The sequence below is a fragment of the Myxine glutinosa genome, chromosome 1 (genome assembly GCF_964187855.1).
Source record: "Myxine glutinosa chromosome 1, kmMyxGlut1.1, whole genome shotgun sequence".
Taxonomy (NCBI): Eukaryota; Metazoa; Chordata; class Myxini; order Myxiniformes; family Myxinidae; genus Myxine; species Myxine glutinosa.
In genome coordinates this window covers 41794433-41821774 of record NC_136261.1, presented here as the reverse complement: position 1 = coordinate 41821774, position 27342 = coordinate 41794433, and the positions used below count along the sequence as shown (strand labels likewise).

Sequence of the window (27342 nt, the reverse complement as noted above, 5' to 3'; positions counted from 1 at the left end):
TTAGTAATAAATCCCTGTTCTTCCTACCTTGCCTTCTTTCCTTTACATCCGTTTCGTTTTAGTGATTTCCCCATTGAATACGTGTGGCACGATTTGGCCAACGCATAAGAATCGGGTCTAGTTTCTGTTAATGGTTCGAGCCGCGGCTGCTAATCCGCTCGGCAAATAACATCTTGTCCGCGGTCTCGAACAAGGTTGCTCACCTGCCTCTTTGGAGGGAGCTGGGCAGCTTCAGGACTCACGTCGGTCAGTCACAGACAAGGGGATTAATTCCCCCTTGGTAAGGGGAAAAAGGGCCGACGGTGAGATCCGCAACAATTGGTGTCAGGAGCGAGATTCGGACCTGAAGTGCGCTTAGCGCACTCAAATTACGAGTGGTAAAAATTTTTATTTTATATCCTAAATTTTAAAATCGTGCCATGGATAATCAAGGCGATCGGATGCCGGTGGGGGTAGAGATAGAAGGGGTAGAAGCGACCCAGGACCCCAGGGAAATGTATATGGGGGAGAGAGAGGAGGAGAGCAAGGAGGATGTGGTTGCGGGGGTATCAGGTGCACAAGATGGCGCCCTCGCGCACGAGGTTTCAGGCGCACAAAATGGCGGCTCGCACGTGGTTGCAGCAGCCGCGCCCGCAGCACCGGTGAATTTGGACCTCGTTATGATGCAAATGGAGGCCCTTATGGCCAAGAGGAGAGAGCAATTCAAAAATGACTTGGGAAACCAAATTAAAGAAATAACTGAGGGGCTGGCGAGGGATAGAGCCACATACGAGGTAAGGGAAGAGGAGAGGGACATTGACCGCAGGTTTGGCGAGCAGGTCCCAAGGGTGCACGACAAGGTAAAGCAGGTCGAGAAGCGCTGGTTGAGCGAGGCAGAGGAAAGCGCGGGTAAAATGACGGGTGTAGAGATCGCGACCCGGGGTATGGGGCAGCCGGCGACCGCTGAGGTAGAGGGAATTTTAATACAGCCAGCGGTCGTCGAGGTGAGTAAAGAAAAAATAGTGGGAATTGAAATTGGAGAGACCGGGGGCTTAGAAATGCACTCGCGGCAGGGAGAGATGGATAATGTACAAAGTCTGAATACACATCCTGATGCCGTACTTGCTAATCCTTATAAAGATTTGCAGGTGCGCGTGGAGAAGAGGATCCCAAAGGTGAGTCGCGCTGTATATGGTGCTAAGAGGTTTTGCAGGAAGATGTTCGGCACAAAAGGATTTTTCGTGCGCTTGGGATCGCGAAAGCACCCGGGCGTTCGTGGAAGGTCCTTTGTGTGCTGTGTTAAAGTGAATGGCACGCGTGTGAGGAAAAAGTGTGCGTCAAAGAGTGAGCGTGTTATAAAGTGTGGGGGTAAAACCGAGTGCGAGCGGGAATGCACGTCGGAGTGTACAGAGTGTGACACAGAGGGTGGGAGCGATACGGAGTGTACGTGCGAGGGTGAGAGTGACCCGGAGAGTGAGTTGGTGGAGGAGCGGGTGCGAGGATGCACGTTTGGGATGGATGGCGAGAGTGTGCGAGAAAGCACACCTGAGTTGGTTGTGGCGCGGGTGTGGGAGAGCCCATTGAAGCGTGTGAGTGGGTGGCTGCGAGAGTGCACGCCCATGGTGAGTGTTACGGAGGACGTAACGGAGGAGAAGTGTGCGAACGACGAGAGTGCGCAAGAGGTGTGGTGTGTAACAGAGAGTGCGGTGGTGGAATGGACGGAGTGTGTGGAATGTACGGGCGGCGTTGGAACGCCGGGCTTGGTGAGTGTAAAACAGGTCGCGTATGCGAGTAAGGCATCGACATTAAACGGAGCAGCGTTTAGGGCAACGGATATCCGACGCGAGCACTCGGGGCGTGGTGCGCTTTGTTGGATGCTAGGCCCGGTGCGGATCGGTGCTGCATTGCTTCTCTTCGAAGCGTCGTTGCCGATTCGGGCCTGGCCCTGCCCCGCACGGTCGAGTCCGGGCTTTGCCGGGCAAGGCGACCGGTCCGGTTCAGGGACAGGTAGAAGGGATCGGAACGGTGCCCCCTTGTGGCGGGGACGGGGTTCTGACCAGGCGAGATTGAGCCATCGGGCCGGAGGCCGCAAGGATCCGAGCCGAGATGGTGCGTGGAATCTCGGCCCGACCAAACCGCCTCCCTTGAACCGAATGCCGGACGGATTCAACCTGCAGGCGACCAAACCACCCAAATTCATTGCTCGGCTTTGCGAAGCCGAGTTTTAATGATGTAACGACACACCGAGGCTCAGATATAGTGGACTGTGATGATGATAGTGTTTTGGATTCGAAATTTTGGAATAGTGAATAGGATTGGCAGAAATGATTTGCAAATTGATGATTGGTAAAATGATTGGCAGCGATTGGCAAATTTTGATTGGCAGGAATTGGATGGGCCAAATTGATAGTCGGAGATGCCTGATGTGGTGGGATGGCAACTCTGCCATCCCTCACAAAACATGGGGGCACATGAGCTATAGTTTTATGGGGTTTATGGCAGTGTAAGCTCGCCGAGGGAGGGTTTGGATAATGTATAGGGGCCTAGAGATGACCATAGGTAACGGTAGAGGTAAGTAGCGACATTGGACAGGTAGTCGGGGACATAGAGAGGTTAGAATGGTTGTTAATGATGTGGGATGTGCTTCGTTTAAAGGGAAGACGGGGAGCACCAAGTTAGAAGGAAACCAGGTAGATCAGATGATGCCGTGTGTTTGAGAATCGGAAGTGTATGGAGCAGTGTATGAGTGAGTGAGGTGATTGTGAGTTGTATTGAGCGTGGAAGTGTATGGAGCAGTGCATGAGGAACAATTGTGGTTGTGCATTGTATTGAATGATTGAAGAAGCCTGGGAGGAAGGAGGGTGCAGGAAGCACCAGGTGTGATGGCACAGGTGTGCAAATACAGGTGTATGGAGAATGGTTGTATGGAATATATGGAGTATGGAATATATGGAGTATGGAATATATGGAGTATGGAATATATGGAGTATGGAATACATGGAGTATGGAATGGATGGTGTGGAGTGACTATGGTGAAAACTGTGGAGTGGAGTGGATGGTGCGAAGGTGTGTATGGGGAGGATGGACCCCATCACGAATACCCGGGGAGGCTAGTTTAAAAGTTAGGTAGCGGGTATAGGTAAATTGTGGTTGGATATTGGCAACGGTGGTGCGTGTGGAAGAATGGTGTTTGGATGGGTGCATTAGTGACATGAAAATGGCTGGGCGTGTGGCCTGTTAGTGTGTGTAGTTAAATGGGCACTCCGCCACTGTTAGGATGTCGGCCAGGTGAGGCCGCAGGTGGGCTCTGGGAGCCGGTAGAGTTGTTGTGGATGGGGCCCGAGGATCCGGAGGACAGACCCGCGTAGCCCAGTGCCAGAGAGGGCACCGAGTGGGGAGAGCACCAAAGGGCCTTCCCCAGTTAGATAGGTTAGGGAAGGAGCAGGTAAGCTCGGAGGCAACTGCAGTGGTGGAGGTGTGCAGGTGGGTAGACCTGCTGGGAGAGCCACACGACCCAGTCCTGAAATTGTGCAAAGGCACAGGGAGTTGAACCGGGGGAGTGAGACCCCAAATTGAGGAAGCACCACAGTTTGGTCAATGGGAATTTGGTTCTTAAAACCGCATAGAGTGTAAGATGGCCAATGGATTGGCAGGGAAAGACCCCGGGTAGTGTAAAGTGTATTAAAGTCATTTAGAGGATAGTTAGGATTAAGAATCTCCTCGCACCATCTACATCCACTCACCTGGGGTGACAAAACTCCACACCGTGCCATGGTTTGTTGTTTTTAATATTTTTGTGCAAATGTTTGGAATGTGAGACGCATCATGACGTGGGTGTGACATTGTGCTGATGTTCCATCTCTCCCTCCTTATGAGGATTGATGATGAATTGGTGATGGCAAATTTTGGATTAGTGGGATTGTGACGAATTTGGTCTAGGGGAAATATGGGGAAGACGTGACATTAGTGACAAATTGGTACGGGTGTAGATTTGTGTACATATGGGGTAAGGGCAAGGGTAGGGTAGGTAACAGGGGGGGTGACGTACGGTAGGGACGAGCTTTTCTCCGCTCAGTCTCCAGACGCACCTCACTCTGCATTGCCTTCGTTGATGTGTACCCTTGTGACCTTACCCCTCACTCACCTGTCTTCTCTGTCTTCCTTCCCCGACCCTTGGATCGTGCTCTCCGGGCACTGAGGGGAGCGTGCGGGGGGGCCGCGTCGGTGTGACTGAATCCTTGCAACCAGCTGCCTGCATCCACGCACCACTTATGGACCACATGTCTGTGGCTGAGCACCACTCATGGACCCCACGGGTTGGGGCATGGCCCCTCTGCTGGGACCGGCCACGATGGCCCAAGATCTTGCTTGCGGACCCGGTGAGGTGGCACCAAGCCCACAGGTGAACCACCCATAGTCGGCCCCTGTGGGCCATAAATAAAAATGGACACGTTCTGTGATTTTTATGTCCAAATAGGCCGCCAGCAAGAAGAACAAGAAAGACAACATCAAGAATGACAACGGCCAGCAGAGGGAGCCGAAGAGGAAGACCAGCATCAGTTTGTTTTGAATTTTTTATTTTTAACTATGGTGACTGTGCACTCCGGTGCGTTTTAGTGCTTTATGGTGCTCTTTGTTGGTGCTGGTGCGTTGATGCAGCGCAGGCTGTCTCGCCCCCCCCCCCCCCCCAAAAGAACAATCGCAGGTCCTGGGTTGCAGTGTAAATACAATCAGCGTCACTTGTAAATAATGCTCCCCACCGTTCATGTTTAGTTTTGAGAACAATTCCGCAATTCGGTTATCCTGTGGGCGTGATTTCTGTTAGGTAGGGTGCAATGCATCAGAGGGACATACTTATTTGTGTTTTAAAACTGTCACACTCAGGGTCAGGTTAATTGTAGAGGGAATTACACCTACGTGCCATACTAAGTAAAGTTTTATAGGCCCGGGACGTGCCTGGAGGATGAGGGTGCAGTGTTGCGGATTTGAGAATCCTTTGTTGTAAATATCACCCTCTGTAAATAGTGTAATGATCCTTGTAAATACCTCCGTTAAGTGTAAAGGTCAAAGGTCGTCCCCTTAGTTAATCCATCGCATGCACGTAGAAAATCATAAGCCCTTCTAAATAGTTATTTCTTATTCTATGTAGTTTAAGGCTCTGTTTCCCACTAGTTGACCCTGCATTGCACCGAATTGAAATAAGATAGATCCCTCCGACACCCCCATGGCCTCTTCAAAGCGCCAGTACGGCGGCGTTCGCCACTACTGCTTTGGGCGGTTTTCTTCGGCGTTCGCCACTACTGCTTTGGGCGATTTTCTTCACCCCAAGACTCCATTACGCACGCGGTCAACTCGGGGGAGAAGGGCGTGGCCGGCCCATCGTCTTCAGGAGGTGGAGCCAGGAAGCCCTTGCGCCCAACCAGGACTCGGTGGGCACGGCTTGGTAAGGTGTGGTCATGGCCTGGTAGGGCGTGGCTATATAACCCGTGGGGGGAGAGCCCCCACCAGCAGATGACCGAGGGAGCCTGAGGCGTGCAGTGACAACCAGCCCCTGCCGCGTGCAACGAGAATACGTGTGCCTACCGCCGCCTTGCTCGCTTCCAGCCCGGAGAGGATCTGCTTGCTGTGCCGCCCTGCCAAACCTTCCAGCCTTGTGGTCCCACCTTCCTCTCCCTCCAGCCAATCCAATCTGCAATTCCCTATTCGTGTGAGTGAGTTCGTTCTGTCTGTATTGTCCTGGGTATAAGTTAAGCCTGTATAGATAAGCTAGTATTGCACTGTGTCTTCTGCTCCTTCTGTCTTTATTTTCGTATTCTTCCTTCTTCCTTGGTTTCTTTGGCCTTGCACATAATAGTTAGTAATAAATCCCTGTTCTTCCTACCTTGCCTTCTTTCCTTTACATCCGTTTCGTTTTAGTGATTTCCCCATTGAATACCTGTGGCACGATTTGGCCAACGCATAAGAATCGGGTCTCGTTTCTGTTAATGGTTCGAGCCGCGGCTGCTAATCCGCTCGGCAAATAACATCTTGTCCGCGGTCTCGAACGAGGTTGCTCACCTGCCTCTCTGGAGGGAGCTGGGCAGCTTCAGGACTCACGTCGGTCAGTCGCAGACAAGGGGATTAATTGCCCCTTGGTAAGGGGAAAAAGGGCCGACGGTGAGATCCGCAACAATATCAATGATCTTCCTGATGTTCTGTCTCAGCTAGCCATGTACGCTGATGATTCCTCACTCTACTGTACATCTGCTGATTCCTCACTCTACTGTACATCTGCTGATTCCTCACTCTACTGTACATCTGCTGATGCCTCTCTACTGTACATCTGCTGATTCCTCACTCTAATGTACATCTGCTGATTCCTCGCTCTACTGTACATCGGCTGATTCCTCCCTCTACTGTACATCTGCTGATTCCTCACTCTACTGTACATCTGCTTATTCCTTACTCTACTGTACATCTGCTGATTCCTCACTCTACTGTACATCTGCTGATTTCTCACTCTACTGTACATCTGCTGATTTCTCACTCTACTGTACATCTGCTGATGTCTCACTCTACTGTACATCTGCTGATTTCTCACTCTACTGTACATCTGCTGATTACTCACTATACTGTACATCTGCTGATTCCTCACTCTACTGTACATCTGCTGATTCCTCACTATACTGTACATCTGCTGATTCCTCATTCTACTGTACATCTGCTGATTTCTCACTCTACTATACATCTGCTGATTTCTCACTTTACTGTAGATCTGCTGATTCACTCAATGCCACTCGTAATGAGGTCGGAGTTTCTCTGGACAATGATTTGGAGAATGTGTTGAAGTGGGGCACGACTGCCTGGTAACCTTCAATGCAAATAAATAAACTAAATTGTTGTCCACATCTCGTTCTAGAATCAGGTCTTTCCCTTCTGTGCACATGGGATATTCAACCTTAACAGAATCATCGGAGCTTCGGCCTCTTGGTCTGGACATGTCTTCTAACCTCCGTTGGGATAAGTACATTTCTGGTATTGCGAAGAGTGCTTCCAAGCAAGTTGGTCGTCTTTATCGAGCGCAGAGGTATTTGCCTCCTGAGGCCATTTTGTACTTGTATAAGGCAACTAAACGTCCCCTCATGGAGTACTGTTGCCACAGTTGGGCTGGAGCACCAGCTTGCCACTTACCTTTACTTGATAGGCTCCAGAAACGCATAGTCAACCTGGTTGGTGCGGAGATGGCTTCAACTCTTCAATCGCTCTCTCACCGCAGGTCGATTGCCGCTCTTGGTTTGTTCTACAGATGTTCATGGAAATGTTATGTTGGACTTTCTAACTTGGTTCCTCCCGTACGAGTGTTTGGACGCAAGACTCGGTTTGCCATCTCTGCATACCCAATACCCATACACTACAGCTGATCCAAAGTGCAGAACGAAAGGCTAGGCAGATAGTTTTATCCCTCGTGCTGTCTTGCTCTGGAATTCACTACCTGTAACATGCTTCCCATTATCCTACGATATACTCTGCTTTGAGAGGAATATCAATTCATACTTTCGACATATTTGAGGTTTAATCACATTTTACCCAACCTCTGCTACTTCCGGTGTGTTAGATGTTTTCTTGTCCTTTTTTTTTTTTTGCTTTATCCTTATATTTTTCTAACTTTCTCTTAGCCCCTTACCTAGAGTGGCTGTATGCCTTGTTTGGGGCGATATCCATAAAAGAAAAACAACATATACACAAACACACACACACATATACACACACACACACACACACACACACACACACACACACACACACACACACACACACACACACACACATATACACACACACACATATACACACACACATATACACACACGCATATATACACACACACACACACACACACACACACACACACACACACATACACACACACTCAGATACACACACACACATATACACACACATACACACACACACACATATATATATATACACACACACACACAAACACACACACACACAGATACACACACAAACACACTGATATACACACATACACACACACACTGATACACACAGATACGTACACATACACGTACACACACACACAGTCACATACACACACACAAGATGGCGTCGAAGAAAACGGTAGGCTACGTAATCTCGTCACCCCATCTCACTTGGTTGGACTCACCGCTTGGACCCGCTGGAGGCGAACCCGAAGCCACGACCCTGGTAACGGGGGAGATGAGAGGAGCTGGTGGTGTGGATGGGACGGAGAGACTCACTGAGGAGTGGACACGAGACCAGATAGGAGGCGCGAGTGGATCGCAGGTGTACGTGTCTCCGAGACGACGCTCCGAGGCTGCTCGTGTCACTGGACGACTTGAGGAAGACATAACTGGGAGGGAGAACGCCTCGCCGATGGATGCAACAGGCTTGGGGACCTGAAATCTCGATCGAGGCATTGAGGTTGATCGCATATCGGACGGACTGCGAGCAGCCACGAACGATCATAAATTCCCGAGATAAGGAATTTTTCCTGATGAACCGAGGGTGGGGGAAGGGCAGTGGAAGAGGAAAAGTCTTCAACGAAACCGGGCAGGTGAAAAATTGTTAGTGACGCGCCTGGGAGGGGCTGGGGAAGCGCCGATGGAAGGGAAAAGTCTACGACAAACAAAACGTGTGTTGGAAATAAAGGAAAACAAGAAGAAAGAGACATAAAATGTCATAGTGTGGTGCTGTGCACACACAACTCGTTTGCCAAGAAGGTAGGCCACAACGCGTTGTACAAACCGAAACACTTTATTAACAGCTCGCACGTAAGCACTGGGCGGGCACCGGGCAGCGGGCTCGACTTTCGAGCCCGCATATATGTCCAGAGGCCACGCCTTGCCCCGGGCGTGGCCGGTCGGCCGAAAGGCGGGGCATGTATCTCAGTTCCACCCTGCGCCTGTGACGCCTTCGCTCTGGGCGTGGCCCGAGCCGCGCTTCCGCTTCCACGCCCGGACGCTCGCGCCACCCACTGGTGCGCGGAATTATTGCCCACTGGCATTACAGATAAGATCTACTGTAATGAATTATCTATATCATTAAAACGCTTATTTCTGAAGTTTGTAATCGGAACCTCTCTCCAGCTGTTGTAGTGGGGCGGCTTAGCCCAAATATTCAAAAGAATTGTGCATTTTGTGATACAAGCACCAAATTTGGCACAAATGTACATTAATATGTTGCGAACATTTTCAGATATTGGGCCACTTGAAATTCCGTAATTTTTTTTTTCAAATTTTTTCAAATTTCGTAATTTCAAATTTTTCGGGTGACACCGTCACAATTTCGGTCTTCGAGGCCGGCCGATAGGCAAAGTGTGACCGGAAGGGACGAGGTTCTCCTGACCACGTGGCCCTCGATCTGGGAAGCGAGAGGCGTTCCATTAGTGGACGCGCCCCTCACGCCCGACTTTTGGGCGGCCCCGGCAGGCCGTTTGTTTTGACGTTCCGTGACAGGCCCCGCACCCCCACCTCCGGGCCGACCGGAAGCTCGTGCTGAGTACATCATACCTGAACAACTCAGTGAGGCAGAACACAGCAGTGCACACCAGGGTGACCCCTTCAGTGCATAAACCAATTAACCTGTCCACTGCAGGGCATATAGAAATGAAGTTATTTTCTGCATATAATAATAATATAAGTTCAGTTCTATATAACAATTTCTGTTATCACCACTACCACTACAACTACCACTACTACAAGCTTTGTCTGGAATTTTGTGGACTAACAGACAAACAGACATACAGACAAGCTGGGATCAAAACATTACCTCCTTCCACCATTGAGTGTAGAGGTAAATATCATGGAAATTATATCATGCCCTAGATTTAATTCATGCTTACCCGTGTATTTGCTTCACTGGTTCACAAGGTCTTTTGCATACATGTAATTCAGACTCTCGTCTTCATTGCTGACCACACAATGTTCGCAACATATTAATGTACATTTGTGCCAAATTTGGTGCTTGTATCACAAAATGCACAATTCTTTTGAATATTTGGGCTAAGCCGCCCCACTATATCGGCCGGCCTCGAAGACCGAAATTGTGACGGTGTCACCCGAAAAATTTGAAATTACGAAATTTGAAAAAATTTGAAAAAAAAAATTACGGAATTTCAAGTGGCCCAATATCTGAAAATGTTCGCAACATATTAATGTACATTTGTGCCAAATTTGGTGCTTGTATCACAAAATGCACAACAGGTTTGCTATGCTGCTACACTATTGCTCCTGTCACCCTAAGATACTATGTAGTTATGACTAACCCTTCCATATAAGCATACCTATGTCTCCAAATGTCTATAAGTGTGGAATAAAAGCTGAAAATCAGTGAAAATTTTTGAATAACCCACGCCATTTTGTTTTACGCACAGTGAGACGCTGCACTTGATACCGAGGAGAAGAAGAAGACGTCCCGATGTGTGCCGGACGCGCAGCGACTCGAGAGGCATGCTACGCCTTTTAATACAAATATAAATGCGATCAGAAATGTAAAGGGGATACTTACCAGTAACCACACTATAAGAGACAATACTGCAGTTGAATACAAAGTGATATTCAGGAGATCCGCCAGAATGAATGTTGGTGCCAACTGACAATTATTTTGAAAGGAAGCGGAAAGGAAGAGGAAGGGCAAGTTAGTTTGTATGAACATAAACACTATTTATGCCCGTGATTTTCACGGATTACCGCTAGTAATAAATGAATATGAATAAATAATAAATGAATAAGTTTTACTTGCAGAACTGAGCGAAGATCTACTGAAATCTATATACTCCACAACGATTGGGTTAATGACGTGAGTAGGGGAAAAAGGTTGATACTGGGACACCCGCACCCAAACCCACTGGGACACCTAAAATGGGGCTTTTTGACTGGAAAAGGGGGTGAAAAGGCACAAAATCGCTGAAAAATGGCCCAAAAGTCCTAAAATAGTTGTTATTTTGCCCCAAATCGTGTGTTTTTTAAAGTGGGTTTTTGGGAAACCCTCACCTTTTTTTCGCCATACACCATGCTAGTTTGAAGGGGTGATATAACTTTTTTATAAGACAAAGTGAAGGCGAAGCCGAGCGGCGTCTTTAAAAAAAGTTATCAAGTTAGTAATTCTCTAGCCTCGCCAACGGTGAGGCAATACAGGGTTCACTGATTGTTTGCGGTCCTTTGGTCCTTCTGTTTATTACCCCCTCTGCCAGGGATCCCTCGCCTATTATCCTCCTATATCGAGGTTCACTGTTTGTCTATGATCCCACTGCTAATGTATCGAGGCTCTAAAATCCACCTACCTGTGATCCCCCGTTTATTATCCTTCTGTTTATTACCCATTGACTCATGTATCGAGGTGATTTAGTAGATTATCTATACTTCCATTGTACATCCCCCCTTTAGCAAGAGGCATGGTATCCAAAAGGAACCGATGTGTTCCCATCATTATTTAAATATCGTTTATCATCATATGCACCAAGTGCCTTCTTAAGAACTTTCTCGGAATATATTTTATGTTTATAACTTCTTATTCCTTTAATATTTCTGTACACAACCTCCTTTGTATCCATCGTGTTTTTATAATCATCAAATCCGAGAGTTTGTTTTATAACCCCCTTCTTTATTCCCTTTAGCTTTTTACCAGTTTCAAGTTTATCCCCATCAAAATATCTATACGCATATGACTTTGCTCTAAGGCCAATAAATTCACTCATAATGTTTTCCATTTATATATCAAGGTTGATTACACCTCCACCCTTTAGTCTGGTTAATACTTGGTTCTATCATTTATTTATAAAGGCGGCGGTAGCCCTTAAAATCCCTAACCCCATTATCTTATCACTAATATATGGATGGTTGTTGTTTAATGGCTTATCAGTTTTGTTTTTTGTAATTCTTGTGAGTAAAATGAACCCAAGATTTCTTCCCCATTCATATCATATAATTTGTAAGTCCAAGGGACTGTATCCATTACATCAATGATTTTAAATAATTCACGAGTCCATTTTTGTGTATAACCTTTTTCAAAATGGCTTTTCCATTTGTATATTCTTACCATATCACCAACTTTAAACTTGGGCTTTCTCAAATTAATCTCCTTTTCATATTCTAATTTTGTAAATGTTTCTGATGGTTTTGATTTTGTTGATGAATGAACTGTATTATTGTAATTATCTACAATATCCTGAATTAAATAGACCCATTTTTGAGAACCGAGTTGTGTGAATTTTTTATATAATTTCTCTTTTAAAGTACGATTAAAACGCTCAATAACAACTGCTTTTCCTTCATTAAAGGTGCTGTATAATTTAATACCCTTCCCCTTAAGAAATTTCATGAATATTTTGTTATAGAACTCTGTTCCCTCATCGGTCCACAGTTTCTTTGGTTTTCTTTTACTTTTATTAAATATCTGTTGGAAGGCTAACATCAGAGTATAACCTCTCTTGTTTTTTAAAGGGACAACCCAGGCAAATCTACTCCTCAAATCAATAACGGTTAAAGCATACCTGTATCCCTTATCATTATTTAGTTCGATTAAATCAGCGGACCATATGTGGTCAGTGTATTTAGAATAAACTTTCCTTCTTTTAAACTTTGTGATTATAGGTTTGTGTAATTCTTCGGCCAAAAGCTCCTCAGTCTTGATGTCATCATTAGAGCCTAATAGTTTTTTGAGGGTGAATAACCAAGACCAAGTTTCAATTTAGCACTTATCAAATTTCTCACAATAAACCTATCAACTTTCTCTCTCAATGTAGGATTTTGTATCAAAGACACATTATACAACATTTCTCTGTCTGCTTCATGTTTTTCATCCAATGTGGTGGTATCCCCATAAGCAATATCATGCTTCATACACACTTCATCAACCCTATTTTTTGGTCTGGACCAAGGTTTAGGATTGTCAGTCTCATCTAATCTTTTATCCAAATTTGTTCCTGGACCACAGAAAGAATACCCTGGAAGGTGTAGTTCCCCTGGAATTCCAGTTGTTGTAAATTTACTTCCTGACAGAAACTTTTGTATGTCTCCTCCACTTTTAGGAGAGATGAATTGACACTTTTTAGAGCCACACACTTGACATATTCCTTTTTGATAAACTCTATTATTTTTAGCTTTAACATACAATACACTTTTAGATTTAGTTTTCTTTTTACATTTGAGACAATAACTCATATTTATTTATCAGAAAAATTCCGACAGAGTATCAAAACCTTTTTAGTTTTCAACATATACATTTCTATCTTAATTTTTAAAACATAAAGAATCCTTAGAAATGTCTTCACTTTCTCCTCCATTTATTTACAAATAAAACTAACTAAAGTCAATACCACTTTCTCGTTTAGATCTCCTCCCTGAAATTGAACTCATCTCATCCGTTTTTAAAACCAATTTCTTCACAAGAGTCATTCTTTCTTTATTTTCCTCTTCGGTGCGTTGAGATTGATTTATTTGTTGTAATACATTTAATCTTTTACGAATCTCACTGATTTCCATCTCCCTCTCCTCCCTCTCCTCCTCCTCCTTCTCTTCTTCAATTCCTTCCTCAGCCCTTACAACCCTTGAGCTTGAGCCCCAAATAATATTATACATATACTCATCTGGATTTTGAGATATTCTTGTATCTATAATTATTTTTCTCATAATAGGGTACCAATAAGATTTGTTGACGATTTCTAAAAGAGTTTTATATTTCATAACTTTGAGAAGTTCATTTTTATTTAATACTTTAAACAAGTCTCTATTTGTGGGTTTAACAATATCAGTATAAGGCCAGTTTTTTATGACAAAATTTCCATGTGTATGTTCCAATTCGTACGGTATGTAATACCGAGCACCCTTTTCTTGTAGGTATCCTTGAATACAAAAATTATAATTCTCTTGTAGTCTTCTTCCTGCCATTTATGTATCAGAAATATATGTGAGATTAATATTATGACAGGTAATACCACCCCATCTTCCCACTACCAAATCGGTTTGTATTCCTCGGCTTTCTATCCTTATCTCATTACCTTCCTTCTTTGTCATGCGAACCATCGCTATACTATCATATATTTTTATTTTCTTAAAATCACGTATTTGTTGTTTACTAATTGTACTTCCACATAAATCCTTATCTTCACCAAGTGGATAATATTCTTCTTTATGAGACAGATTTAAATCATGTAGGTCTTCTAAGTTTATTGAAAAAGACCAATTATACCCTAAATCAGGCATATCATACCCCCATTTATTAATTCGCATATTAACTAAATGTCCTTCTTTATAAAATTCAATTGTAAGCAGGTAGTTAAATTCAATGAGGAAAGGTGTATGGTCAGTATAACCAGGTGTTGTGGTTGTAAATTTTACTTGTTTCACAAAACGTGCTGTTTTATTTAACAAGTGTGATAAATCACTGATTCTAATTAAGTCATTCGCATCTGTAGGGTTTGGATAATTGATTAATTTATAAGTATTCTTCATATTAATATTTTTACTTATACTATATTTTTGTCGTTCAGCCTGTGCCTTTGTATAATAATTTGATAAATCAATATCCTGGGAGGATTTTCCAAAGATAGAACCATCTTTTCCAACATAAGTCATTTATATTAGATTAAAAATGATATCATAAAAATTTTCATTATTGTTGAGTTGAAGTAATACATATAAACATAATTGACCACAACATTTAGAATTAATTTCTTGAACTTGAAATGTTTGATAAACACCATTCTGTAAGAATTGTATTACTTCAACAGGTGGTGGCATACCATAACTATCAAAATAATATTTATCCTGACTATTATGAATACAAACCCAATGAGAACCATTCTGTGTGTCTAAATTCATAATAATATTCTTTGTATTCTTATTTATATGTATTAATTCATCTCTCATACAGATTACCACATTATCAATTTTTAGTGTTTTACAATACTTGGCTAGTTCTATATTTGACGTTGTATTCTTTCCAAATTGTTTAAACCATTTATCCATTTATTTATGAGAAAGATACAATCCATTACCCCGTTTAGTTAGTTTAACACCCGCTTGAGCGATAGAGGAAAGCATATCACCAACCAACAATCTAGCTTTATCAGGCAGTGGGTGAGCAAAATCTACAATTACACCACTTCCACTAATTTGTTTCTCCAACTCCTTGTTATGTCTTTCCAATTCTTTTTGAGCTTTTAGTTGTGCCTTCCTTTCGTTAGCAGTTTTTACCGCTGCTGAAATACCACCAGTCAATGCTCCCGCCGCACTTAAACCAGCAAATAAAGGAATTAGAAACGGGAGAAATCCTCCTCTTGACTCGTCTATTGAATATTTCTTTAACATAGGTTTCGTCATTTTAATTTTAAGTGATCCAACATCATTTAGTGTTTTTGCTTGTGTGTGAGTGAGTAAAACATCAATTCTTACAGCTCCTTTTCTTTGAATTGTATTAACATTAATAATACAAGGCTTTTGATTTTGAATACAAGATGTTAATTTATTAAGATTGATTTGATTAACATATACCCCTACCATTTATTTATGAGAAAAAACCTATGTGATATTAATCATAACACCATTATCTGTATTAATCTGTAATTCTGTTTCCTCCAAAAGCAAACAATAAGCATCAACTTCTTCATTCTCCCCTCTTTCAATGTATAGAGAAGTATCCACTCGATTAGACTTTATAGTTTCCTTTTGAGAACTCAGGTCAATTGCGTAGATTGTATATAAACCTTTAAATGCAACCATATCCAAAATAGGATCATTATTACCATTACTTTCACACACCTTTTGGTAGGACTTGTAGGCTTCCGCATAATCATTTTTTTCCCAATCAATTTCCAATCTATCTCGCGGATAAAATGTGCCATCAAGAAAAACCCGAAGTTGTTTCACCTTAGCATTATCACTCAGCGCATTATTCTTATTAGTACCCTCCTCTCCATCTGGTTTTTAAAAAATGAGCCAGAGGTATCGTGGCTTTCCTTGAAGAACACCCAAATTCCAAGTGTAGGTAGTGTGTTCCAGTTTAACGTGTTGACATCTTCTTTTAAGGTATGATACATTTAGCGGTTTCTTTGAGTTAAGTCTTCTATTTAACATCTCTTCCGTTTTAAGATTAGGAGTATATTCACTGATATACCAACACAAATCATTAATAACAAATTTATTGTTGTCTCCAAAAGCATTTTCATCCCCAAAAAGCAACCTATTTACATTATCATTCCTTTGTAGTTGAAATCTAATTTTAAGACCATACAAAACTTTATCATAATCACAATATCCAAATATACCTTTCAGAGGTACTGCTACGGTAAAACTATTCTCAGCTTTTGTTTCATCATTATACATTGACTTCCTTTGACTATAACCAGGGTCTGTGTTTGTTCCCGTTGACATATCAGGAATAAAGCCTTCAACAGCTCCCTTACCCATTCTATCACCAAACGAATATAGTGTAAATTTCATCATTTCAGATGTAGCAGAGACATAATCAACCGCTTCAACCTCTTGTGTTCCAATATACAGGCGGACACTGTCAAACATTTTCCAGAAGAAATCATTTACGAGTGTAGCATTAGTATTATTCGCAGCCTTAGTGAATTTAAATTTACACAGCAAGAAACTATCAGCTATATTCAAGTAAGTTTGTTGATTATTTATTTCAAAACTTTTTGTTCCGTTTGAATTCCAGTCGGTTCCTGTAATAGCATTTACCTTAAAATAGTCTTCCTTTTTAGTAGAGTTTGAAATGATAATCGTATCATCCAAATCATAGATACTATCAATCGCTTCCATACTTGTATTTATATAGTATTAAAATTGTTGAAACCCTGACCCAAGTATTTTAATGATTTTTTGTCGTTCTTGTGAAGATAGTTGAGTTTTACCTTTTTTAATTTCTTTGATTGCTTGTAATTTATGGGACTCCTTTTGAGCATCTTTTATACTCTTTACAACACCCGCTACATTTCCCATGAGAGAAGCAGTTGAACCAATTAGGTCTTTATGTTTAAGAATGGTTGAACCAATACCCATTAGAGTATCAATTATCCCATCTCCTTTATTTCGAAATTGATGACCCACACCCCGTTGTCTCTTAGGTTTATAGTATCCTTTACCCACATACCTTGTATAGTCTGGTGAAAGGAACATGCCCTCCCCTGTAATTATTTTATATTTTCCCAACTCGTGTTTTCTTACAATAACCATTATTTATTTATTGAAAAACTTCACATAGGTGAATTCTGATGGATATAATTTCATCATTAAAGGATATCATACGATTATCTTGGTCGGTTATCCTAAAATTTACTCTGTATATGGTTTTTCCTGACACAGGTAAATAGACAAGATTTTTTGGTTCCATATTAAATTTATAACCAATCGGGGTTGAGTATGCACTGAATGAAAATATTGTATTTGTTCTTATTCCATCGTTATAAGCACCATCAATCAAATCACAATGAATTAATACTGAATTTATACCGGAGGATATTTGGATAACATTATCACTGTAAAGCGTCCCGTTATTTTCAATCTTTTTTGAAGAGAAACCCAATAGCTCTCTAAACGAATTTTCAATCGTGAAATCAACTTTATAATTATTTTTAAGTTTAATAGTTGATTTTGAAGTGTGTGTTTGAATATCTATTACAATATTTTTTGGTTCATCACCTTTTTCTTTCATAAGGCGAGAGACTTCTGAAGATATTTGAGAAATCTCGTAAGCTCCAGGTGAAACGGTTATAGTTTTGTAGGCAGTGCCTGGATTATAACTAAACTTGTTGTTTTTCTCTGTGATATTAAAAAGGGTATTGTAAGTTTCCATTGACAACAAAGATGCCTCATATGAGGTAAGGGGGTCAAGTTGTAGTGGGTAAGGGAATGAAGCTGTGTAATCGCTCGTTGTGAAATTAAAACTAAGAATTGTGCTTCTCATCTTATTTAATATCTAATAAAATATCTTTGTATTGACATTTATTAATTATTTTCATGTTCATCAACTGATCTAAAATGGCTGAGGATTCATTAAAACAATTGTTGTTTCCAGCCTTCTTACTACCTAATAACAATAATAGCCTATTAACTAATTGTGATGGGTCATTTGGAAGAAAACTAACACCCGAACCAAGCTTACTTAAAGCATCAATAATATGTTTCTCCTTCTCATTCTTCTTACTTTTACCAGCAACAGAAACTCCATAATCAAGTGCATTTAACAACTCAATATATACCCTATCTTCCTCTCTTTCCATATCAAGTGGTTCCTCAAAATATTTTGAACCGCTGAATCCGGGGTTTGTTAGAAGAAACATTAATCTTGGAGTTAATTTAACATTTGGTTGAGTAGAACTCAAGAACATCAATTCATCATTAAATATCAATACCTTTTCTTCCACAAGATGAAACACTGCTGGTTCTTCTGTTGGAATGAGACCTGCTCTGGTTTTTGAACCCGCCGAATATTCATTGTTTTGAAGAGCTTCCACAACATAATTAGGGGGTTGATTTACCTGCTCAAGTTTCCGAAATAATTCTTCATCATTATATTCTAATTCACCAAGTTCTTGTTTTGTTATCTGACTAAAATCTTTGAGCATTTGAAGTTTTTTCGGAGTAAATTCTACCGTGGGAACTGTAGGTGAGTGTTGAGTTTTCAAAAGTGGTTTAAAGAATTTCTCTTGTTTTCTTTCAAAGGCTTCTTCACCAGTTAGTTTCTGTCTCCGTTTCTTCTTTATCTCTTCCTGTTGTTTAACAACTTTTGAAACTAATTGTTGATGTTCCTTAAACTTTCTTTCTCTTTCTTCGGTATTCATTTAGTATTGAAAAATATCATTTAGTATCTCATCTTGTTTCACAACAATATATTTATATTTTCCAATCGTGTGTTTCATATAATTTTCAAATTCTTTTTTACTACATAACGTAGAGCAATTATCTCTCCAAAAATTATTTACATCTATTGAATTTAACTTAAATAAAATAAAAGTATTGGCATTGTTTCTTATTGAGCGTCGAGGGAGTTGAAAATATGATTGACTAAGATATATACAATTACAAGAAGAATGTCTCCCTCTTGTATAGTAGCTATCCATTACTGTTTGGTTTCTCTCATTAACACAATCATCAAAGATGACGAGGTTCTTTTTTGATTTATCTAAATCTTGAGGTGAAGGTATATCATCCGTATTATCACTGAGAATACAAGTTATGGGTTTCGATTTTGATTTCTGTGTATCACAAAATAATTGTATTATATCATCAATATTATAATCATTTAGTTTGTTTTGAAGTTTAAATAAACCGATAATGTCTTCCTTTTTAAGACCCGCATTAAAACCCTGTGAGAGTAGTTGATACTCGGGTTGAAAACTTGACTTTGTAAAAATTATTAAATTATCATAATCTAAAAAATTAGGACCAAGGAGCATCTTTAAAAGTAAACAGGTTTTTCCACATCCGCTTGAACCAACTATTAGACATCTCAATGAATTTGGAATGTTTTTATGGTTATTAAATTTTATCTTATTTTCCCAAACGGGTACAAAATCATTCATTTATATATTTGAAAAACAAGTTATCCAACTTTTTTTGAGCTATTTGAGAAACTCTATATTTTATCCTGAGTTCAGGTTTAATTTCAAAATAATTCATTATTTTATTTATGTAGTATCTTGTATTAACATTTCCATTAAAATTATTTTAAATAATAAATATCATTAAACCCTTATACATTTCCTCAATACAAATAGTCTCTTCCCTTGTAAGAAATGGCGTATTATCACCATAATGCTTAACATTCATCTCTCTTATTAATCTTGTAAAGTAATTCATTTTTGGTTCTAATTTAAAAGAGTTATATATTTTTCTATATTTTTTATTATCATTAATTAGAATATAATCACAGAAAATACATTGTTTATATGAATCCTCATCATTAAGCCCCACTCTATCACAAGCCGGACAATTCTCTAATTTACCATATGGAGAGTCTGGAAATTCTAAATATCCTTCAGAACTTATCATATTTATATGGTAAATTTTTACTTAAACTAAACGCAAGTTTATTCACTAATAAATACAATGTTTCACAACACAAAAGACCAATTTCAATCTATTACCGAAGGTTCTATTGATTGTGTCAAAGATGTAAAGTTGAACAAAGATAAATATGGTAATTTTTGGGTTTATCCCGAATTAAATGATAATATTAGTCCATCAATTATGTTTAAAGGCCGCGGATTTTCTATTCCAGCTAAAAAATCGATAAAAGTCCATTTGGATCATGTCTCCCCCCTTCTAATGGCTATTTATGAAAAGATTGGTGAAAAATTGGACGCCACTTCTTTGGAACTTAATGATAAGACCATCAACTCAAGTAAAGGAGATGTATGTATATTTTTTAATAAAACAGATATTGATGTTAATAATAAAATCATAACCGGGGAGATGACATTTAGGTCAATGATAATTAAAGATTATTTGAAGATAACTTTTAATGTTAAAAATATTATTATTCAAAAGGATATTGAAAGAAAAATTATTGGGCTCGATGGAAATGTAATTTAGTTTAAGTAAAGTTTTCATATATAAATGGGGCACACAATTCAAAACACAATTGATTTCTTCAGCGGAATTCTCAGAGATCCTCTTGAAAAAACTGATACGTTATTGAGCCACTCTCCTCCAAGATATTTGGAAAGAAGCTCAATTAAAAATATATCTGATTTAAAATGGTCTGTTGGAGAGATTCATTTTCAGATGTGTAATAAAAAATTTATTAGTGTTGATACAATAATTATTGATCAAATTTAAAAAGCTTTCAATTTGCTAACCCTTAAACAAAAAACATTTTATGATAAAACTATGGGAGGGTCTTTTGGATTCACATTTATGAATAAAGTTAAAGATACTTGCGGCGGTTATTATTTAAAAGATTATGTTGACCATCTTATTGGTGAGATGGTTTATTGTAATTTTGAAGGCATCATGCATCTATCAAAAATTGAAATAGATCATAAGGAAAGAAATTTTACTTTAATGTTTAATTTAGACAAATTTATACGCTTGTATTCAGATCAACCAGTTCAACCATATCCCAAAGAAGAAAAAAGACAAACGGCTTATGATGATTATCAAGATTATTTGGAAGAAGAAAACTCTAAAAGAATTTAAAAAAAATATATAATTAAAAGTGGTTCGCTAGAAACATATACACGTCTTCATCCAAATTCACCTCTACCATCTGACTCTGAAGAATCAGACTATGAATTATAGCCCTATAAATATGAGTAATTATGATTTAGAAGATTTTTTAGATTCATGGGATTATTCAGATTCTGACTCTGAAGATCTCACAAGTCATGATAGTGATGGAGAAACAATTGGGGATGAAGATTCCTACGATTCTGATAGCTTATGCTCAAATGATGAATATGAGTCAAGCTTTATTGATGATAACACAACGAGTGATTTCTCGAGCTTCCTTGAATCTCAAAGTTCTGAGTCAGATTAAAAGTTGGCTTGGTGCCAAATGTGCGTGGCTTTAAGGAAAGATTCATAGTTAAATGAGTGCCAAAATCTCACAAGATTGTTCACCTATAAATATGACTTTTTGTGAAAAATGCAACGTGTCAGTTAAGTTTATTTATCAACATAATAAAACTAAAAAACATCTTGGGGTAAATAAGAATGATTTAGTTGGACAGGAAAAAATAAAGTGTGAGCCTTGTAAAAAATTTATAAATAAATCTAGTTTTAAAAGACATTTAACCACTGCTGGTCATGCAAAAAAATTAGCTCCCCCCTCATTAACCATGAGATGCAACAAGTGCCAAAAAGATATTCTAAAAGCTGGATATAAGATACACCTAAAAACTGCTTCTCATCGGAAAAAATTGTTTAGTGTTTCTAGACAAGACAACGCATTTAAGAACCACGTTCAAATTATAAGATTTTCTTTTGATGAATCAGATACAGATAATTTTAATGAAAACTTTGGGAATATTAGACCTGAACTTAGGAAATTCTTTGAAAAAACTTTTAAGGAAATGGGTCCATTTAAATATTATTTTGGGATAAACTATAAATCAACAAAAGATGGGGAGACTCATGATATTTATAAGAGGTGTGATAATAAATATATTGTAAATGCTAATGAAAATTTTGAAGATTTTGGAGAAGATTTACACCCCGGGTTAGAAAGCCATGATTATAGTGGTTGGGATGCAATGCTTGGTGTACAAAGTGGAGGGGTTATTGGTGGAACAAACTCTGTTGATGTTCATGTTGTTAGCTCTGGGCCTCTTAGTGGATCATCTTACATTGATCTTCCACAAAAAATTAGGGGGAAACAGGCTATAATCAATATAAAAAATAATGATAATAAATGTTTTATCTGGTCTATTCTTGCACATCTTCACCCAGTTGACCATGGGAAAAATCCACATAGAGCTTCAAAATATTATAAGTATGAGAATGAGTTAAAATTGGGAAATATTCAGATGCCGATGAAAGTTAAAGATGTAAAGAGATTTGAAAAGTTAAATAACATGTCTGTTAATGTTTATGGGTTAACTGATAATTTGAATGTTCAACCAATTTATTTCTCAAGAGATCTGAAGACAATAAATATTAATCTTCTTTTGATAAAGGATGGAGATAATTCACATTATGTACTTATTAAAGATTTTGCAAAGTTAGTAAGAACACAGTTAACAAAGAGAACAAACAAAATTCATGTGTGCCCAAGATGTCTAAATTGGTTTAAGACAAAGGAGCGGTTAGGAAGACATTCTAAATATTGTAGTGAACATAAATCAACGGTTGTTAAGATGCCAGACAAGGGTTCTTCAATTTATTTTAAAGACACAGAGAAAACAATTAAACACCCATTTGTTATATATGCTGATTTTGAGAGCATCCTACAAAAATGTAATGATGGTGGAAAATATCAAGAGCACATTCCTTGTGGTTTCTGTTATTATATTAAATCTGGAATTGGTGATGAATTAAATAAAGTAGTTGGATACCGGGGGCCAAAGGCTCCTGAAAAATTTGTAGAAAATCTTGAAAATGATTGTATTCGATTAACAAAAATTATCATGGAGAATAAAAAAATTAAAGAAAAACCAAAGTTTATACCTGTGTTTCTACATAATAATTCTCATTATGACACACATCTTTTTATAAGAGAGTTGGCAAAAACGACTGGAAAAATAACAGCAATTCCAAGTACAGATCAAAATTATATTTCTTACACAAAGATAATCCCATCAAGTCCATTAACCAAAATAAGATTTCTTGACTCCTTTAAATTTATGGCAAGTGGTTTGGGAAATCTTGTAAACAATCTAAAGTCATTTCCTAATCTTGAAGGAGCTTTTGAAAACACAAATTTATTAACTCAAAAGGGAATTTATCCATATGACTACATGGATTCGTTTGAAAGGTTCAACGATACACAGTTGCCAAGCAAAGATGATTTTTGGAATGAACTCAACAATATTGGGATAACGGATAAAGAATATGAACACGCTCAAAATGTTTGGAAAGAACATGGGATTAAAAACATGGGGGGTTATCATGATTTGTATTTGAAAACGGATGTCCTTCTTTTGGCTGACGTTTTTGAATCATTCCGTGATATTTGTTTAAAGGGATATGAACTAGACCCAGCACATTATTTTACATCTCCAGGATTAGCATGGAGCGCAATGTTAAAGATGACGAAACAAGAAATTGATTTAATTACAGATGTTGATATGCTCCTAATGATTGAGAAGGCAAAACGTGGAGGAATTTCCCAGGTTTGTAAAAAGAGATATGCGAAAGCAAACAACAAGTATCTTCAAGATTATGATTCCAAGAAAAAGAGCTCTTTCTTGATGTATTATGATGCGAATAACTTGTATGGTTGGGCAATGTCCCAAGCTGTTCCATATGGTGGGTTAGAATGGGTTCCAAAGAAAGATGAACAAGAAGTTTTTAATGAGCTATTAAATAACACGCAAGAGGATCTTGATGATTGGAAGGTTGGGTATTATTTTGAAGTCGACTTAAAATACCCAAAAGAACTCCATTCAAAACATCAGGATCTTCCATTTGCTTGTTCAAAGGGTACGCCTCAAAAAGAATGGTTGAGTGATTATCAAAAGTCATTTAATGTTAAGACAACAACAGAGAAACTTTTAATAACATTATTTGATAAAAAGAATTATGTTCTCCACCAGAGAAATCTTCTTCAGTGTATCAATAACGGATTAGTTGTGGAAAAAATTCATAGAATAATAAAATTTAAGCAGAGTCATTGGTTGGCAAAATATATTGACTACAACACTCAGATGAGAACAAAGGGAACAACTCCATTTGAGAAAGATTTTTATAAGTTAATGAATAATTCAGTGTTTGGTAAGACGATGGAAAATGTTAGAAATAGGAGGGATATCAGATTAACAACAACATGGAAACAGGCCTCTAGGTTAATCAACAAGCCAAACTTTGCTAGTATAACAATTTTTGATGAAAACTTTTGTGGGATCAATATGCTAAGGGAAGAAATTAAAATGGATAAGCCGATCTACATTGGGACTACAGTTCTTGATTTATCAAAGTCCTTGATGTATGATTTTTATTATAAGAATCTGAAACCAAAATATAATGAAAAAGTTGAGCTGATGTATATGGACACAGACAGCTTTATATTGGATATCAAAACTGATGATGTTTTTAAAGACATGATAAATAATTCTGAAGTATATGACACGAGTAATTACCTTGGGTTTAAAGATGGGAGGAAAGAGGCCTTCTCAAACGGTCAATGAAATGAAATGAAATGAAATGAAATGAAAGCCAATGAAAAAGTTATTGGAAAATTTAAAGATGAACTTGGAGGAAAAATTATGAGTGAATTTATTGGCCTTAGAGCAAAGTCATATGCGTATAGATATTTTGATGGGGATAAACTTGAAACTGGTAAAAAGCTAAAGGGAATAAAGAAGGGGGTTATAAAACAAACTCTCGGATTTGATGATTATAAAAACACGATGGATACAAAGGAGGTTGTGTACAGAAATATTAAAGGAATAAGAAGTTATAAACATAAAATATATTCCGAGAAAGTTCTTAAGAAGGCACTTGGTGCATATGATGATAAACGATATTTAAATAATGATGGGAACACATCGGTTCCTTTTGGATATCATGCCTCTTGCTAAAGGGGGGATGTACAATGGAAGTATAGATAATCTACTAAATCACCTCGATACATGAGTCAATGGGTAATAAACAGAAGGATAATAAACGGGGGATCACAGGTAGGTGGATTTTAGAGCCTCGATACATTAGCAGTGGGATCATAGACAAACAGTGAACCTCGATATAGGAGGATAATAGGCGAGGGATCCCTGGCAGAGGGGGTAATAAACAGAAGGACCAAAGGACCGCAAACAATCAGTGAACCCTGTATTGCCTCACCGTTGGCGAGGCTAGAGAATTACTAACTTGATAACTTTTTTTAAAGACGCCGCTCGGCTTCGCCTTCGCTTTGTCTTATAAAAAAGTTATATCACCCCTTCAAACTAGCATGGTGTATGGCGAAAAAAAGGTGAGGGTTTCCCAAAAACCCACTTTAAAAAACACACGATTTGGGGCAAAATAACAACTATTTTAGGACTTTTGGGCCATTTTTCAGCGATTTTGTGCCTTTTCACCCCCTTTTCCAGTCAAAAAGCCCCATTTTAGGTGTCCCAGTGGGTTTGGGTGCGGGTGTCCCAGTATCAACCTTTTTCCCCTACTGACGTGACCCTTCCTGCCGCTAAAGTGGTGTTTTTCGTAGCGGCCTTTTTGAACCCAACAATTAAGGTTTTGTTTTGAAAACCACCAATGAAACCCACTTTTCCTGCTGTTTAACACAAAACTGAAAGGGAGAAAGCCTGGGGTGTGCTCATTTACCAAGCAGCTAGCTAGTGCTTGCCAAGCCAGCCGTTCCTTAACGGTTTTGAATGGAGTGCTTGCTCGAATGCTGAAACCACTTGGCGATCTCTCCACAAGAAACTTGGTGAATGAACACACACCCAATGTTTTGAGACCCGGCCATAGATCAACTGTAATCTATATACCCCAAAGAGGAATGACCCTTCCTGCCACTCCCATCATGGGCGGGTGTATTAATAAAACAAGTTTGAAAGAGTTGCGTATATTCCTCCGATTCATAAAATGTTGAGGTGGAAGATTTTTGGGATTAGAAAAGGTTTAAACCTTCTCACATTTGCAAGAAAAAGACATAAATACTGGGAAATGCATTCTGTTGAATCACTTTTAATTGTTCATAATTGGCACTCAACATGCCAATCTTGCATCCTGCTCGAAGCGAGACTTCTTGGAAAACTGGTGTTTGTTACATTTTCATATTTACTGGGAATTTCAATCTTTGCTGCATTGAAAGCAGGAATTATCTCCAGCACGAAGGTCATGTTTTCATCCCTGTTTGTCGCTTTGTCTGCCTATTTGTTTGTCTGTGAGCAGGATATCTAAAAAAGTTATGTACTGATTCAGCCGAAACTTGGTGGACAGCTTGGGGTGTGACAAAGACCAAATGATTGTATATACGTAGTGTGTTCAAAAAGTATCCGACCTTTATTTTTCGTGCGTAAAAAAAAGAAGCTAGGGAGGTGTTGATTGGTGCACGTATGTAGGCGATCCTAATGCGCACGCGTGAATTTTTTCCCACCTGCAGAAGCTGTCATTCGACGGCAGACCGCCGATGAGTGAGGACATGTAAGCGAGCGCCGTCGGATTTTCGTTTTTGACAAAATGACGGAAAAACTTGAACAACGCTACTGCATCAAATTTTGTGTTTTTTGGCCTCGGGGATGTTGGATGCTTCCATTGTGATGACTGCAACTTGGTTTCTGGGTCGTACCCATAAACCCAGGACTCATCGCCAGTGATCACTGTGTTGAGGAAGCTGGGATCGCTGTTCACAGTCTCCAGCATGTCCTGTGCGATCTTCAAACGGAGTTGCTTCTGCTCAATCGTTAGCAGCTTTGGTACGAACTTCGCTGAGATTCTCCTGAAGCCCAAATCCTCCTTCATAATGGAATGAACGGTGTTGAATCTTGCGGATCGTTTCCACTTGGGAATCGCCAAGCTTTACACAAAATTTGATGCAGTAGCGTTGTTCAAGTTTTTCCGTCATTTTGTCAAAAACGAAAATCCGAAGGCGCTCACTTACATGTCCTCACTCATCGGCGGTCTGCCGTCGAATGACAGCTTCTGCAGGTGGGAAAAAATTCACGCGTGCGCATTAGGATCGCCTACATACGTGCACCAATCAACGCCTCCCTAGCTTCTTTTTTTTTTA

The 27342-nt window shown here is 39.6% G+C and overlaps 1 protein-coding gene across 1 annotated transcript in view; it reads right to left on the bottom strand.

Annotated features, from left to right (window-relative positions):
• LOC144889513 (poly(U)-specific endoribonuclease-A-like) overlaps positions 1 to 27342 on the bottom strand; it is a 72597-nt gene that overhangs the window by 44454 nt on the left and 801 nt on the right. The window lies entirely within an intron of this gene.